Genomic DNA, 18,759 nt, shown 5'->3' with positions numbered 1-18,759 from the left:
ACAATGATTGAAGAACACCGCCATACCAGAACAGAACAATACTGCCATACAATGACTGGATAGCACCGCCATACCAGAACAATACCGCCATACAATGACTGAATAAAACCGCCATACCAGAACAGAACAATACCCCATACAATAAATGAATATTACCGCCATAGCAAAACAGAACAATACCACCATACAATATATATATATATATATATATATATATATATATATATATATATATATTCACAACAATGGCGCAGCATTCCACTGCAAAAAGCGTGAATTTATTTTCTCATGTCACACGAAAAACAGCAATGTTTCAGCTCCTCAATGGAGCCTTTTTATATCATGCTTGAAAAAGGCTCCATTGAGGAGCTGAAACGTTGCTGTTTTTGTGTGACATGAGAAAATAAATGCACATTTTTTTGCATTGGAAAGCTGCGCCATTGTTGTGAATATCTGCTAGGAAGAACAGAGTGGTAAAGAAGTGCTGAATTTCTTTGAGAAACTACATATATATATATATATATATATATATATATATATATATATATATATATATTCTCCATGGATGGGGGGTTTTACAACAGCTGAAGGCACCCTGGATGGGAAATGCTGATTTGTGTGTGTGTGTAAATATACACATACATGTACATACTGTGTGTGTGTGTTTGTATATATATATATATATATATATATATATATATATACACACACAGTGTGTGTGTGGAGATATATATGTGTATGTATGTATGTATATATTTACACACATCAGCATTTCCCAACCAGGGTCCCTCCAGCTGTTGTAAAACTACAACTCCCAGCATGCCCTTAAAACAGCTGGAGGCACCCTGGTTGGGAAATGCTGATGTGTGTAAATATATACATACATACATACACATATATATCTTCACACACATACTGTGTATATATATATATATATATATATATATATGTATATATATATACGCACACATCAGCATTTCCCATCCAGGGTGCCTCCAGCTGTTGTAAAACTACAACTCTCAGCATGGCTAACTGTAGTTTTGCAGCTGGAGGAACTCTGGAAAACACTGGTGTGTGTGTGTATAAATATATATATAGACTAGCAGAGTACCCGTCGTTGCCCGGTTATTCCATCCTAATCCTTTTTGGGGAGGAAAATAAACAAAGGAGGAAGCTTTTGACTTCATATCCCGTCCTCATATATTGTTGTCATATCCCGACCCCACACCCCGACCTCCTATCCCGACCTCCTATCTCGACCTCCTGTCCCGATCTCCTATCCCGACCTCCTATCCCAACCTCCTATCCCGTCCTCCTATCCCGTCCTGCTATCCCATTCTCGATTTCCTATCCCGTCCTCCTATCTCGACCTCCTGTCCCGACCTCCTATCCCAACCTCCTATCCCAACCTCCTATCCCGCCCTCTTATCCCGTACTCCTATCCCGTCCTGCTATCCCGTCCTCGATTTCCTATCCCGTCCTCCTATCCTGACCTCCTATCCAGACCTCCTAACCCGTCCTCCTATCACGACCTCCTTTCCCGTTCTCATATCTCGACCTCCTATCTTGACCTCCTATCCCGTCCTCCCATCTCGACCTCCTATTCAGTCCTCCTATCTCGACCTCCTATCCCAACCTCCTATCCAGACCTCCTATCCCGTCCTCATATCCCGTCCTCCTATCTTGTCCTCCTATCCCAACCTCCTATCCCGACATCCTATCTCGACCTCCTACCCGACCTCCTATCCTGACCTCATATCTCGTCCTCATATCCTGACTCGCAATATGTGTACCAGGTAATGAAATAGCTCCAGCCTAACGGAAATTATATGGGAACATACATTTCCCATTGATTTGCATGTGACTTTAAAAAAAAAAACCTGACCCTCACAAATGGGGGTAGTTAAGGGTTAAATTAACTATCCTATAGTTTAAGTGGACATATAAGTAGCATGTGAACAAGTATTATGGAAATATCTCCAGCCGTTTGGAAGTTATGCAGCAACTTATATTTCCCATTGACTTGCATGGGACTTTAAACATAAGCCCCGCCCCTGGAAAATGGGGTGAGTAAGGGTAAAAATTATCCTATGTTTGTTGTTTTTGTGGAACATACATACATACATACACACATACATACATACACACACAAGTTGAGTTTTATATATATTTATAGATATAATACAAACACTGCCCCCCTTCCCTTACATACAAGGGCACTTATAGAGTGAAGATATCTTCAGTGCCCGGGATTGACTCCCCCACGCGACCTCACAGGAGAGTTCAGCTGTCCCAGGAGCGCCATCAATAACACAGGTTTGTGACTGGGGTCCTGCGCGCGTTATCAGAAGCAAGCAGGCCAGGGGGGGAGGATTATCGCACTGAAGCACCAGTCAGCCCCACACGCAATAACAGGAACATTTCCTGTAAGGGCTGCACGGTGCAACACACAGCGCCCCATCCTTTCAGGCAGCAAGTGATTTTCCTGCCCTCCTCAGTGGCAGGCCTGCGCAGTGACGCCAGCCCTGTCATTACGCGGCCACCGTAACTCTAAGGAAGCCGCACTGCTCGTCATCTGGGGAGGGGCCTCTGGCCGGCAGACCGACATGTGCAAAATTATGTAACCAGCCGGGTAAGCGAGCAGGGTCGGCGCATTGCATCAAAGCCGGAGGCAGAGCAGCTTTTTCTGCCTCCAGCTCCTACACAGGCCCCAAGTTACTTACACAGCACTGCTGGCCCGCCCATGGGGGGAGCGGCCTACCAGGAATCTTTCCGGTATCTTGGTAGGCCAGTCCGGCCCTGCCTGTGTGGCAGATGACTTGGACCGTACCAGGGAGCGGAGTCTAAGGTGCCGCTGGTTTTCACCAGAGCCCGCCACAAAGCGGGACGGACTTGCTGCTGCAGGCGACACCCAGGTCACTACCCCTAGCATGGCTCGACCACACAGGCGGCTGAGGAGATGCGAGGCACAGGAGGGATAAGGCAGCTCGTAGTCTGGATAGCAGGAGGTCAGTAGGCAGGCAGCAGAGGAGAAAGGTCAAGTCACAAAGCAAGAGATCAGATACACAGCAAGGCAATAACAGGAATGCTTTCTCTCAGGCTCAAGGCAACTAAGATCCGTCAGGAAACTGAGGAGGGTGGAGGAATTTATAAATGAGCCACAGGTGGATTAAACTAATGAGCGTACTGGCCCTTTAACCCCTTAACGACGCAGGACGTATATTTACACAGTTCACCGGCTAACAATTCGTGACATCTCTATTGATCGGAGAGCCAATAGGGGCCAGCGGGGGTCTCCTACCTCTACCTGGCCCAGCAGCGGTCCCCTCAGGAGCGGCATCAGCGGTCCTGGCAGCAGGAGCGGTAGCAGCAGTGGCGGCGGTCCCGGCGGCAGGATACAGCAGGAGGTAGGCCTGTTCACCTTCTGCTAATGCTTAGCAACAACTCTCAGCATGCACAGCCAAAGGGCAAGCTGGGATTTGCAGTTTTGCAACAGCTGGAGTACCAACTACAACTCCCAGCATGCCCTTTGATAGTCTGTGCATGCTGGGGGTTATAGTTATGCAACAGCTGGAAGCACATTTTTTCTATGAAAAAGTGTGCATCTAGCTGTTGCATAACTAAAACTCCTAGCATGCACAGACTACCAAAGGGTATGCTGGGAGTTGTAGCATTGTGTCTCCAGCTGTTGCAACTCTCGGCATGCCCTTAGACTCTCAATGCATGCTGAGTGTTGCAGTTTTGCAACAGCTGGAGACACATTGGTTGTGAAACAGAGTTTGTGTCCTAACTCACTGTTTCGCAACCAGTGTGCCTCCAGCTGTTGCAAAGATACAACTCCCAGCATACACTGAGAGACTGTTCATGCTGGGAGTTCTAGTTTTGCAACAGCTTGAGGCACAATGGTTGCGAAACACTGGTTGCGAGTTAAGTAACAAACTCTGTGTTGCGCAACCAATGTGCCTCCAGCTGTTGTATAACTACAACTCCCAGCATGTATGGTCTGACAGTGCATGCTGGGAGTTGTAGTTTTGCAACAGCTAGAGGTCCCCCCCCCCCCCCCATGTGAATAGACAGGGTACATTCACACGGGCGGGGGTCTACAGTAAGTTTTCTGCTGCAAGTTTGAGATGCGGCAAACTTTCCGCCGCAGCTCAAACTCCCAGCGAGAAACTCACTACACTACACTACACCTACACAAAAATAAGAAGTAAAACACTTCTTATACATATACCCTTACACAGTCCCCCCCCCCCAGTAAAAGAAAAAAATAACACTGTTACCAAAACGGAGGCTCCAGCTGTTGAAAAACAACAACTCCCAGTATTGGCAGACAGCCACTGACTGTCAAGGCATGCTGGGAGTTTTGCAACAGCTGGAGACAGCCTTTTTGGAAAACACTGCCATAGGGTATATTGGTGGCGGATGCAAATCCCCAAAATAGGCCTCAAATGTGCATGGCGCTCTATCACTTCGGAGCCCTGTCGTATTTCAATGCAACAGTTTAGTGCCACATATGGGGGATTTCTGTACTCGGGAGAGATTGTGTTACAAATTTTGGGGGGCTTTTTCTCCTTTTACCCCTTTTGATAAGGTAAAGTTGGGGTCTACACCAGCATGTTAGTGTAAAAAAATTTAATTTTTTACACTAACATGCTGGTGTTGCCCCATACTTTTAATTTTCACAAGCAGTAAAAGGAAAAAAAGATCACCAAAATTTGTAATGCAATTTCTCCTGAGTACGGAACTACCCCATATGTGGGTGTAAAGTGATCTCCGGGCGCACAACATGGCTCAGACGTGAGAGTGCACCATGTACATTTGAGATCTAAATTGGTGATTTGCAAAGGGGTGGCTGATTTTACAGCAGTTCTGACAAAAACGCAAAACAATAAATACCCACATGTGACCCCGTTTTTGGAAACTACACCCCTCACGGAATGTAACAATGTGAGCCTTAATACCCCACAGGTGTTTGACGAATTTTCTTTAAAGTTGGATGTGAAAATAAAAATAAATAAATATAAAAAAAAAAATGCTGGTTTTACCCTAAATTTTTCATTTTCACAAGGGAGAATAGGAAAAAAGCCCCCCAAAATTTGTGGCACTGTTTCTTCTGACTAAAAGCATACTCCATATGTGGAGGTAAAGTGCTCTGTGGGCGAACTACAATGCTCAGAAGAGAAGGAGCGCCATTGGGCTTTTGGAGAGAGAATGTGTCCAGAATTGAAGGCCATGTGTTTTTACAAAGCCCCCATAGAACCAGAACAGTGGACCCCTCCACATGTGACCCCATTTTGGAAACTACACCCTTCACAGAATTTAATAAGGGGTGCAGTGAGCATTTACACCCCACAGGTGTCTGACTGTCTGATTTTTGGGACCCGGGTCCGTGAAAATGATTTGCACAACCCACTGTTCCAAAGATATGTCAAACGCCAGTGGGGTGTAAATTAAATTCTATGAAGGGTGTAGTTTCCAAAATGGGGTCACATGTGGGGGGGTGCACTGTTCGGGCACCACAGAGGGCTTTGTAAATGCTCATGGCCTCCAAACAAATTCTCTCTCCAAAAGCTCAATGGCGCTCCTTCTCTTCTGAGCATTGTAGTTCGCCTGCAGAGCACTTTACATCCACATATGGAGTATTTCCATACTCAGAAGAAATGGGGTTACAAATTTTTGGAGGCTTTTTCTCCTATTACCCCTTGTGAAAATGAAAACTTGGGGGTAACACCAGCATTTTATTGAAAAAAATCAAATTTTTCATTTTCACGTCCAACTTTAACGGAAATGTGTCAAACACCTGTGGGGTTTAAGGCTCACTATACCCCTTGTTACATTCCTTGAGGGGTGTAGTTTCCAAAATAGTATACCATGTGTTTTCTTATGTTCTGGCACCTTGGGGCTTCCTAAATGCAACAGGCCCCCCAAAAACCATTTCAGCTAAATTTGCTTTCCAAAAGCCAAATGGGACTTCTTCTTTTCTGAGCATTGTAGTGCACCCGCAGTGCACTTGACATTCACATATGGGGTATTTCCATACTCAGAAGAGATGGGGTTACAAATTTTGCGGGGAATTTCTCCTATTACCCCTTGTAAAAATGTCAAATTTGGGGGAAAACCAGCATTTTAGTAAAGAAAAAAAAAAGAAAAATTTCCAATTTTAACAAAAAATCGTCAAACATCTGTGGAGTGTTAAAGCTCACTGTACCCCTTGTTACGTTACTTGAGGGGTGTAGTTTCCAAAATAGTATGCCATGTTGTTATTTTATTTAGTTTTTTTGCCGTTCTGGCATGTTAGGGGCTTCCTAAATGCGACATGCCCCCCAAAAATCATTTCAGAAAAACTCATTCTCCAAAATCCCATTGTCGCTCCTCCCCTTCTGAGCCCTCTACTACGCCCGTCGAACAGTTTACATACACATATAAGGTATTTCCTTACTCAAGAGAAATTGGGTTTCAAACTTTGAGGGGCTTTTTCTCCTTTTAACCCTTGTAAAATTTCAAAAACTGGGTCTACAAGAACATGCGAGTGTAAAAAATTAAGATTTAGAATTTTCCCCTTCACTTTGCTGCTATTCCTGTGAAACACCTAAAGGGTTAACACACTTTCTGAATGTCATTTTGAATACTTTGAGGGGTGCAGTTTTATAATGGGGTCATTTATGGTGTATTTCTAATAAGAAGGCCCTTCAAATCCATTTCAAAACTGAACTGGTCCCTGAAAAATTTTGAAAATGTTGTTAAAATTTGTAAAATTGCTGCTGAACTTTGAAGCCCTCTGATGTCTTCCAAAAGTAAAAACATGTCAATTTTACGATGCCAATATAAAGTAGGCATATTGTATATGTGAATCAATATATAATTTATTTGTTATGCCTATTTTCCTTTTAAGCAGAGAGTTTCAAATTTAAAAAATTAAACATTCATCAAACTTTGGAACTTTTCACCAAGAAATGATGCAAGTATCGACAAAAATTTACCAGTGACATAAAGTAGAATATATCACGAAAAAACTATCTGGGAATCAGAATGAAAAGTAAAAGCATCCCAGAGTTCTTAATGCCTTAAGTGACAGTGGTTACATGTGCAAAAAATGCCCGGGTCCTTATGGTGAAAATGGGCTGGGTCCTTAAGGGGTTAATAGGGGTACTCTGGTGGAAAACAGTTTTGTAAATCACTTCTATACAAAATCCTCATCCTTACAGTACTTATCAGCAGCTGTATGCTCTTTTCTGTCTGACCACAGTGCTCTCTGCTGACATGATTTTGCCATGATTTTATAACCCATGATTTCTATAAAAGGAAATAACATTTTCTTATGAAGTATATTAGAAAGGTTAATGTTTTGCTAAGATATAAAACATGAAAAAAGTTTTTTAATCTGACAGTGCCCAATTGAGCATAAGGAGAGCTTTAAAAAACACATATTGCAGTTAATACCTACAATTTTCTATATTTGTCACCTGCATACTGACCACCTTGGCCAATGTTACACAATGTCAATCCACAGAAAAATAAGTTTGTAAGTTGAATTGTTTCCCTGATAACTTTCTAGCAAAATGCCTTGATGGAAATTGCTGTCATTTTGGACATAATTGCTTGGAATTTTCAACTGATTTTTTTTCCCCAAGAAAAACATGAAATGCAGTGAGGTTTGTCTGGTTCAAATTCACTCCTTGTCCACCCAAAAGCAAACTCATATTAGGAGCTAAACGGCTGTGTACGCAGACAGCCTGATCTGCATAATGAGACGGTGAGAGCCCGCGCCTCCTGTATTTCTCTGCCGATTTAAGTCCTAATTTTATTTAGCTTGAGAAGGGCACGTCAGTCACTTAGAAAGAAGAGAAAACTATTTCCCTGAGAATAAAACGAGATTTCTCCTGTGCTAAGTGGCTGTGGACAGGTCTGAAATACAAAAATTTTTTATTAGGCTCTACAAGATAAGCATCCAGCCATAGGAATCTATATTCCAGCCGCTCTATAGAATGTCCCCTATTGGATTCATACAGTGATGGATTGAGTTTGGTTATTGCATAGTAGAGGGCTAAGGTATAAGGTGAGATTTAGCTATTTCAAATATTTAATCTGTAAATATATTATGCCATACCTGTCACACTGCATAATTTCACCGTGTAATTTTTCTTGCAAATTTTTTAAAAGTTTGCCACTGTTTTTAGGGTCCTCACACACAGTGACATCACAGACACATATTGGAGTCCATATTACGGGTTCAAATCACAGCCTGACTGCCCTTCACCAGACCTTAGCAGCAGAGGCGTAGCTTGTAGCTTCTGGGCACCGATGCAAAATCTGCAACAGGGCCCCTTAGGCACCAGGGCCCCGGTGTGACTGATACCTCTGCTACCTCTATAGCTACACCCCTGCTTAGCAGTTCAGCTGGGACTCACAGCCATAATATGGGTACAACAATGTGGCCATAATATGTCTGTGTGAGGACCCTAGAGGTGTACCCATTTAAAACATAGAAGAAAGACTAAGACTAGGTGCACAACTGATTTATGGAACTCTGGCCGACATTTATCATTATCATTGTTTTTTGTGTCTAGAAAAGGCACAAAAAAGGAGCAAGCAGGGTTTATTTGCACCTTTTTTGCGCCTTTTGGTTTACACATTTCTGCTGATTTTGAATTGCAATCCACTGATTTTGGCAATTTGCATGATATGGAAGGGTTTTATGAACTACGCCTTTTTGTGAAAAGGCGCAAAAAAGGCACAAAGCCACTGAAAAGTCTCTAAAACCAGCCCAGACTTAGCTTAGCTTTTTGGTATATGTGAAGAGAGAAATTTCAGAAAATTTCACTTGCGCAAAATGTATCCAATGCTCTGTGACCATTTAATAAATTTGGTGCTCCTACACAGTAGCACACTTTTGTGCTTTTATAGCAACTTCATTAAATTTAGGAATTTTGTTCTCTGGTTTTCAAGTTCTCAGTCCAAAACGTGCAAACAGACTTCTCTTTTCTCATTCAGCAGTGATCTGGACAGGATATGAGGACGGGATATGATGCTGGGATACGAGGATGGGATATGATGTCTGGATAGAATGGGAGTATGGGGATGGGATATGAGACGGGGTATGGGGATGAGATATGAGGACGGAATATGGGGTTGAGCTATGAGGACGGATGATGTTGAAATTTGAGGAGAGGGTATAAGGTGGGATGTGAGGACGAGGATATCATTTTGCCTTCCTCTTCCACAAGGCTTAGGTTGGAAGACCTGGCAATGTTGGGTACTTAGCTAGTAGTATATAAAATATCAACTTCAACATTACTGCAGCCCTCCTTCACTATGGCAACCTAGAGGAGTTTAGGAGAACCAGAACACCCACTGTGACAATTGAACCGATGATCCTTCAGGACTATTACTCCAGCCATATCTGTGATGCCCACTGGGCCTTCAGTCACAACACATGTAATCCGGGGGCTGCTGCAGAGCCTAAATCGTTTGTACAAACTGTTTGGCTTAGGAAACTGCATTAAAACTCCATTGAAAACTCCATAAAAACTGCATCTATAAATCCTACAGTAAGGAGCTGCCGGATTCATTGAGATAATTTTATACAATTCATTATTATTTCCCAAATGATTTTCCATAGTATTGAATGGTAACTGACTGCGTTAACTTTATTCTATGTGATCACATAACAAAGCAATCCAGCACAAAAGGATTAAGTGACAATCACAGCTGCTATATGTATTCATATGCATGTGAATCGGAGGCATGGGAGTTAAACTATAAGCTCTACTGAGACAGGGACCAATGCAAATTATTAAAATCCTATGTAAATGACTATGTTAGCATCCACCATTAGTACTAAGCATAGCACAGGATAAACACTAGGAATAGGTTTTTCAGTGTAAAGCTGTATGTCATCACTTTGGATTGCACTTTCCAATGATCACATCATAATCTGCTAATAATCGACAAGTGACATTACTGCCATCGATTAATTATCTGCTTCTCTGTCAACACCTCCACTTCCCTGTCAGTGAACGGCCAGCGCTCATAGCAAAACTCTGGACATCTAGACTATTTGTTAAGATACATGATGATACATACCAAACCATTACCTATTTGCTAGGTGATGTCAAAGTACAGGGATAATAAAAACAGTGATATCACGGTACAGGGATAATACACACAGTGATGTCACAGTACGGGGATAATACACACAGTGATGTCACAGTACGGGGATAATAGACACAGTAATGTCACAGTACAGGGATAATACACACAGTGAAGTCACAGTACAGGGATAATATACACAGTGATGTCAAAGTACGGGGATAATACACACAGTGATGTCACGGTACAGGGATAATACACACAGTGATGTCACAGTACAGGGATAATATACACAGTGATGTCAATGTACAGGGATAATACAAACAGTGATGTCACAGTACAGAGATAATACACAGTGATGTCACAGTACACAGATAATACACAGTGATGTCACAGTACAGGGATAATGAACACATTGATGTCACAGTACAGGGATAATATAAACAGTGATGTTACAGTGCAGAGATAATAAACACAGTGATGTCAGAGTACAGTGATAATGCACATAATGATGTCACATTACAGGAATAATAAACACAGTGATGCACACAGTGATGTTACAGTACAGGGATTATAAACCCCCCCCCCCTTGCTTTATTACATAAACATTGCACACTCTTGGCATTCTCTTGTTGAGCTTCAAGAGGTAGTCACCTGAAATGGTTTTTACTTCACAGGTGTGCTGGTGTGGAGGAGGAGGTGTGATGGTGTGGGGTTGCTTTGCTGGTGACACTGTTGGGGATTTATTCAAAATTGAAGGCATACTGAACCAGCATGGCTACCACAGCATCTTGCAGCGGCATGCTACTCCATCCGGTTTGCGTTTAGTTGGACCATCATTTATTTTTCAACAGGACAATGACCCCAAACACACCACCAGGCTGTGTAAGGGCTACCTGACCAAGAAGGAGAGTGATAGGGTGCTGCGCCAGATGACCTGGCCTCCACAGTCCTGAACCCAATCGAGATGGTTTGGGGTTGAGCTGGACCGCAGAGTGAAAGCAAAAAGGCCAACAAGTGCTAAGCATCTCTGGGAACTCCTTCAAGACTGTTGGAAGACCATTTCAAGTGACTACCTCTTGAAGCTCATCAAGAGAATGCCAAGAATGTGCAAAGAAGTAATCAAAGCAAAAGGTGGCTAGAACCTAGAATATGACATATTTTCAGTTGTTTCCCACTTTTTTGTTATGCATATAATTCCACATGTGTTAATTCATAGTTTTGATGCCTTCAGTGTGAATCTACAATTTTCATAGTCATGAAAATAAAGAAAACTCTGAATGAGAAGGTGTCCAAACTTTTGGTCTGTAGTGTATATATATATATATATATATGTATATATAAATATATATATATATATATATATATATATATATATATATCACTTAATATCACTTAATCCATATTATAAAATGGTTACCATATAAAAAAAAAAATTCAACAAAGCATATGTGGAAGAATGGATACAAGCTATCGGGTGTTTTCAAGAACTTCATTCAGACCTCTCGTAAATAAAGTATCAAGGGTGAAAATCCAATATGACTCCCTATTGTTTAACCCCTGAACTCTATTCTGTATATGTGACAGAATGGTTTTGATAACTACCAGACTCAAAAAATCTAAATCATTATTATGCTTAAGGGTTAAACGGTGAGATTCGCTTACCATTTTCCATCATAGTACAGCATTTACACCTGGGTCTATTGCAAGGAAATGTGCCAAAAATATCATTAGCACATGTTGTAGTATTAGTTTTGTTATGCATGGATTTTATTCGGCTATGGGCCACCAGATTTCGCAGATTCATAGATCTGCGGAATGTAATGCCAGGCTGGGCAGGAATGATATCTCTCAAAACTGGATCATCTTTTAATTTACACCAATGTTTAGTTAAAACCTCCCTGATTTTGTCAGGCACACAATTAAAATCAGTAATAAGATTATATCTAAAACTATTATCATTATGTTTATTTCACTTATCATTTTTTGCTTTGATATTATTTTCACCATCATTGTCACTGGAATCAATACCGTCTACTAATGATAATGGAGGCTTAGGGCCTACTAGTTCAATCTGTTGTTTATTTTTGACTTTATTAAATGCCTGTGATAGCAGCGATTTGGGATAACCTTTTCTCAAGAAACGATCACACAACATAGCAGATTGTTCAACAAAATCGGTATCATTTTTACGGACCCATAAATATTGCCCATAGGGCACATTGCAAATCCATTTTGGGTAATGTGAGCTATTGTATTCTAACAAGCTATTCACATCTACTTTTTTGAAAAAAGTTTTGGTGCTAATCTGTCCAGAGGGATCCTTTTTTATTAACAAATCAAGGAATTTTATCTCGCTATCAGAACAATGCAGGGTAAATTTGAGACCCCAGTCATTAGAATTCAAATGATCAACAAAATCATGTGCCTGTTGAAATAACCCCGACCATATAATAAACAAATCATCTATAAACCGTCTATAATAAATTATAAATGAACTAAAATCGGGGGAATGTGCAATGAAATGGGACTCGAATGGCCCCATCACCAAATTAGTGTAACTAGGAGCGAATCGAGTCCCAATCGCACAGCCTCTCGTCTGTCTGTAAATAATATCATCAAAAGAAAAAACATTGTGCTCAAGAATAAAATGGATGGCATCAATCAAAAAAGCAGATTGAATAGACAAAAAATTAAGACAGTAGAAACCTTGTCAAAGATAGCCTGTAAACCAATAGATGTAATAATATTTGAACATAATGCACACACATCTAGTGTCAGAAACTAAAAACCTGAAGGGAAAGTGCAATTACATATTTCTCTATTTAACTGTGTTGATTCCTTAAAGGGGTACTCCGCCCCTAGACATCTTATCCCCTATCCAAAGGATAGGGGATAAGATGTCAGATCGCCGGGGTCCTGCTGCTGGGGACCCCGGGGATCACTCCTGCAGCACCCCGCTATCATTACTGCGCAGAGCGAGATCGCTCTGCACGTAATCACGGGCAATACAGGGGCCGGAGCATCGTTACATCACGGCTCCGCCCCTCGTGACGTCACGGCCCGCCCCCGTCAATACAAGTGGGAACATATATTTCCAATTCATTTGCAAGGGACTTTAAACAAAAACCTTGACCCTCACAAATGGGGGTAGTTAAGGGTTAAATTAACTATCCTATATTTTTAGTGGACATATAAGTAACATGTGACCAAGTATTATCAAAATATCTCCAGCCGTTTGGAAGTTATGCAGTAATATATATTTCCCATAGACTTGTATGGGACTTTATACAAAAACCCCGACCCTGGCAAATGAGGGTGAGTAAGGGTTAAATTACCTATCCTATTTGTTGTTGACATATAAGTAACCTGTGTGCCAAATTTCATGTTAATATCTTTAGCCGTTTGGACATGATGCTGGAACATACACACACACACACACATACACACACAAATTGAGTTTTATATATACTGTATAGATATATATATATTTTTATTTTTTTATTTTTTTTTTGCTATGTATTTATAGGGTTAATTTGTACTATTATATATACTGATGTACTCCTGTGTTCCCAATATGCCTAATGAAACTGTATTACCGCAAAACACATTGCATTTTGGGCAATAAATGTGCAATACTCTTACCTGGCTCCCAACGCCCTTTGTAATCCAGCCCTTTTCTCCGGAGGTTCTTTGTTTGCATGCTACATATGAGGCTTGGATTGGCTGCAGGGTCCCGGCAACAGCTTACACACTATATCCAATGTTGTACTTGGTTGGTACAACCCACATCGTTGAGCAGTTTACGTATTAAAAATATCATCCTTGGTATTTAACTTTATCACACCACAGAGCGCTGTATTTCTCTTTTATTTTAGCCACAACATTAAGGGCACCCCGACTTCCCCAGCCAGCACAAAGTAAACTGGGAAGCACCCAGAGGATCGCACCACACTACCACCAAGTGCAGCCCTCCATTGCAAAAGGTTGTGTAATTGTTGGGGTTTACATAGGACTGCAACACCACTTGAAGCATCTTTGACATCTGTGTAGTGCTACAGGTCCCAGGCGGCCAAGTGCTACAACATCACCCCCAGCTCTGTCACAGTTCTTATCAGTGATGTCACTGGTTGAAACACAGGAATTATATAAACAGTAATGTTACATGCAGGTACAATGCAAACATGATACAACAGTACAGAAATAATGTGGTCACGCCAACAACACAGACATAATGCAAAAAGTGATGCCACAGAGAGGGGACAAGCATTAGGCTCTATAGTAAAAATCATGATTATGCCTCATTACATTTTCCATGCCATGAAATTGCCCCTTTATCCCTTAATATTAGGTTTATCACCAACTGCACCTCATGTCTGTATAGAAATGGCTCCTTTAGTTGTTTGTCCCCCGTAGTTGCTACGCCTGCTACACTGGTAGTCACTTATACAAAAGCTTTCTAATCTCCTTTAACTATATAAAGGTAATTGTAATGGTTGGAAAGGCAAAAACTGCTCAGTTAAGTGAAGCCGATAGATTTGTCTGATTTTCAAACATTCTGCGCTCATTCTGAACCTGACACTGTCTGTCAATGGTGAGAGTCTTACATAGGTAATTATTGGATTTTGTCACAGTTGAATGAGTCACAAAGCATTAAATAATTTCTGTCAGGCAAAATCACATGTGGAACAGTTAACTTCTTAAAGGAGACTGGAGGAAGTTCAGCAATGTCAGGTTCACATGCTGCTTTGTCTATCATCATAAAACGCATTAGTCAATGGATCAGTTTTTATGATGGCGACTTGTCGATTATGTTGTTCAGTTTACATATACACAGCTAAAGCTTTGAATTTTCAGTGGTCAACTGTAAAGAAGTTTATTGGTTTTATTGGTGGAATTTGTCAAAAATGTTTGATGAGCATTGTGGTCCCTACGGCTCCCCATAAACCCTAACTTCTTCTTCAACTGACTGCTTTTCCACCTAAATATCTAGACAGGATCTAACATCTTAAAATGTAACACTCTTCTAATGTATATATCTATTGGATTTTAATGCAGAAGCCTTGATTCACTTTGATGACTAGGTCTGATTGGTTGACTAAAACAAGGTCACATAAAGCCTTTATGCATGTAATTTATAGTCCAACTCTGTATCTAGGTCCTAAATTCTGGCTACAAAACTATTTTAAAGAAGATGTCCAGTGAAAAAATGTATCCCCTATTCGCAAGATAGGGGATAAGTGACTGATCCATGGGGGACCCCCTGAGATCTCCTCCATGGATGGAAGATTGCAGGGGTCCCAGTGGTCAGACCTCCCGGTATCAGTCACGTATGCCCTATGCTGCGCACAGGGGGGAAAAATTTCACTGGACATCTTCCTTAAGGGTGTGAGTATAGATGAGCAAATTTTTCAAAAATTTGATTCGACCGATTTGCTGAATTCTCCCCAAAAATGTGTTTCGGTCAGATTTATTTGCAGCGAATCGCTATCAAAAACAGCTATTTCTGGCCTACAGAGATCCTCACTAGGGGTGTAGAACACTTTGCCTTGCTGTAACACTCATAGGGAGTGTGCTGGGTTAGTGAAATAATACTGTCATTCAGTATGACATGCAGATTCTTTTGGAAATGTCCTTCATGCCATGAGAATGTAGTGACAAGAGTTACCTTCCATTCTGGACTTCTTACCTGGCTTTTATGTATAGCAATTATTTATTTAAATTATATTAAATATTATTTAAAAATTTACAAGTCACTTTTCATAAATCATAAAATGTATTTAAACAAAGTCTGCAAACTACAAGGCTCTTAAAACAGTGATCTTATAAGTTCTAAACATTGTTCCATGATGTGCATTACAGACAGAGCTGTAGCTAGCTCTTTTTGCTCCTGAGGTGAGAACAGAAAATAACAGCGACCTTATAAGTACTCAACATTGTTACATGATGTGCATTACAGACAGAGCTGTAGCTAGCTCTGTTTGCTCTTGAGGCGAGAACAGAAAATTGTGCCCCCCCCCCCTTTTTTTTTTGGCTTGAGGGACCTCTTTGGAAAAAAATTAGCAGGACACCTTTACCGAATAATCAGTCATTCTCTTATTTTTTTCTTCCCCATCTGGTGCAGGACATCATGGAACCTGCAACACAAACATTTTAGTATTAGGCTCTGCACTTTTCCAGCATTATCCTCCCCTTTTCCCTACAAATGACTCCAGCCTCCTCCAAACACAATGCCACCAGCCTTCCCACAACGCACCAGGGGGGAGATTTATTAAAACCTGTGCAGAGCAAAAATTGCCCAGTTGCCCATAGCAACCAATCAGCTTGCTTCTTTCATTTTTAACAAGGCCTTTGCAAAATGAAACAAGAAATCTGCAACTGGGCAACTTTTCCTTTGCACAAGTTTTGATAAATCTCCCCCAATTTTTCCAGCCTCACTCTTGCCTCCAGCATGTATATGGGAGACAGGGGTGTAGAGGGGTGTACATGGGTGACAGAGGGGCATACAGGGGGGTGACAGAGCGGTGTAGAGGGGGTGACAGAAGGGTGTACGGGATAACAGAGGGGTGTCCAGGAGTTACCAAGAGTGTTAGAGGGGTAACAGAGAGGTGTAGAGGAGTGAAAGAAGGGTGGGGGTGCACTACCTGAAGCTGAGTAGGCCTCTGTCACTGCTACCTTTCCTCCTTCCCTCCATCCACCAGATTGTCCTTGCACCCTGGTTGGGAATCAATGCCTCAGTGTAATGGATGCGTGACCCCCCTTTGCGCCCCCTTGCAACAGCACACCTGAGGTGATCACTCGCCTCATCAGAGCAGCAGCCCTAATTGCAGAATATACAAGTGCAAAAAACACAAACTTCAAAAAAACACTAAAATCTGCTAGATAAGTGCTATCAAAAAAGAGGTAGTATTGTATGTGACAAGGTCTTCAAGGGTGAATTTAACAGGGGGGCAGTTTAAGTTGTAGAAATTTCTGAAACAGCCCGTTTCATAAACCTGAGTGAGGGGAACTCTGAGGACAATGTGCTCCAGTACGCTTAAAACAGTATTTGTGTACAACACCAGGCAGTGAGTACTTTTGACTGGCTTTTAACAGTATCAAGGCCCTTAAGACTTTAACAGGAACAAAATAGTACATCACTTAGATGTACGTATGTGGTACGCACTTATAAGTGGAGGACAATGCACTCCAGTACACTTAAAAAAGTATTTGTGTACAACACCAGCAGTACATATCAGTACTGCAGCGCACAGTCGCTGTGAGCTACACCCAAAATTGAACTTTCTCTCTCAAGCTAACTCCCTTCCCTATCAGTGCTTCTAGGCAGGATTTGGGCTTGAGGTGTATCACTGCTGTTCTGTGCAACACACTGCTCTCTGGCCCTCTCTGTAATAGAATGCTGTAGTGACTGGGAGGTGAATCTCTCCTGTAAAAATGTTTTTCTGTGCAACACACACTGCTCTCTGTTCCTATCTGTCTCTTTGCAATAAAAGGCTGAAGTGACTGGCCGCTAGATGGCTGCCGATTATATAGGGCCATGACATAACAGGGGTGGCAGGCTGCTGATAGGCTGCATGCTGCATGTGATTCAGAGTCATCCCACCTACCCTTGTTCCTGGCTTCCCAAGATGCCTTGCCCCATGTCCTTACATGTGGATTTTAGATACCCTGGAGCCTTGACTGCACTAAATGGAGTTTAATGAAGTGATTTGCGCAATCGAATCGCGGCCATATTCACATTGGTTGCAAATCAAATGTAGGGGGGACGTAGATCGCTGCCAGTACATTATCATTATTATTAAAAAATTTTTATTCTGTGACCGGTGTGGGGTGCGGTCCCTTTAACACAGGGCAGGGCCGGAGAGGTCAGGGGTTACTAGAAACAGGCGTGTCCCGTGCAGGCATGCACGTCTGCTCCTACCAACCTCTGACGTATCCCTGCTTTCAACTCTGCTACATCCAAGCAGGAACACAGCAGTGCATTGAAGCAGCAGCCCCAACCACCAGCCACAACAACCGGCAACCTGCCTCCGGCACAGCAGGCCGCCGCAATGATTTCCTAGGAGTGAGTAAGTATACCCGGGGATGCAGTGTATGATACTGTATATATGTGTGTATGATGTGTGTGTAAATATGTATGTATGGTGTGTGTATATATGTACAGTACAGACCAAAAGTTTGGAAACCCATCATTCAGAGTTTTCATTATTTTCATGACTATGAAAATTGTGGATTCACACTGAAGGCATCAAAACTATGAATTAACACATGTGGAATTATATACATAACAAAAAAGTGTGAAACAACTGAAAATATGTCATAATATAGGTTCTTCAAAGTAGCCACCTTTTGGTTTGATTACTGATTTGCACACTCATTCTCTTGATGAGCTTCAAGAGATAGTCACACAGCCCCCCATCAATCTCCTTCTTGGTCAAATAGCCCCTACACAGCCTGGAGGTGTGTTTGGGATCATTGTCCTGTTGAAAAATAAATGATGTTCCAACTAAACGCAAACCGGATGGAATAGCATGCCGCTGCAAGATGCTGTGGTAGCCATTCTGGTTCAGTATACCTTCAATTTTGAATAAATCCCCAACAGTGTCACCAGCAAAGCACCTCCACACCATCACACCTCCTCCTCCACACAAGCATACCTGTGAAGTG

The 18,759-nt window shown here is 41.8% G+C and overlaps 1 long non-coding RNA gene across 1 annotated transcript in view; it reads right to left on the bottom strand.

Moving 5' to 3' along the window:
• The window catches only part of LOC130294107 (uncharacterized), a 42,222-nt gene extending 28,078 nt beyond the window's left edge, over positions 1-14,144 (bottom strand). The window contains exon 1 of the long non-coding RNA XR_008848387.1: positions 13,738-14,144. This is a non-coding gene — a long non-coding RNA (uncharacterized LOC130294107). The remainder of the gene's footprint in view (positions 1-13,737) is intronic.
• Positions 14,145-18,759: the final 4,615 nt, after the last annotated feature.

Source organism: Hyla sarda, chromosome 10, assembly GCF_029499605.1.
Source record: "Hyla sarda isolate aHylSar1 chromosome 10, aHylSar1.hap1, whole genome shotgun sequence".
NCBI lineage: Eukaryota > Metazoa > Chordata > Amphibia > Anura > Hylidae > Hyla > Hyla sarda.
The sequence above is the reverse complement of the archived record's forward strand: the minus strand, read 5'-3'. Positions and strand labels throughout refer to the sequence as shown.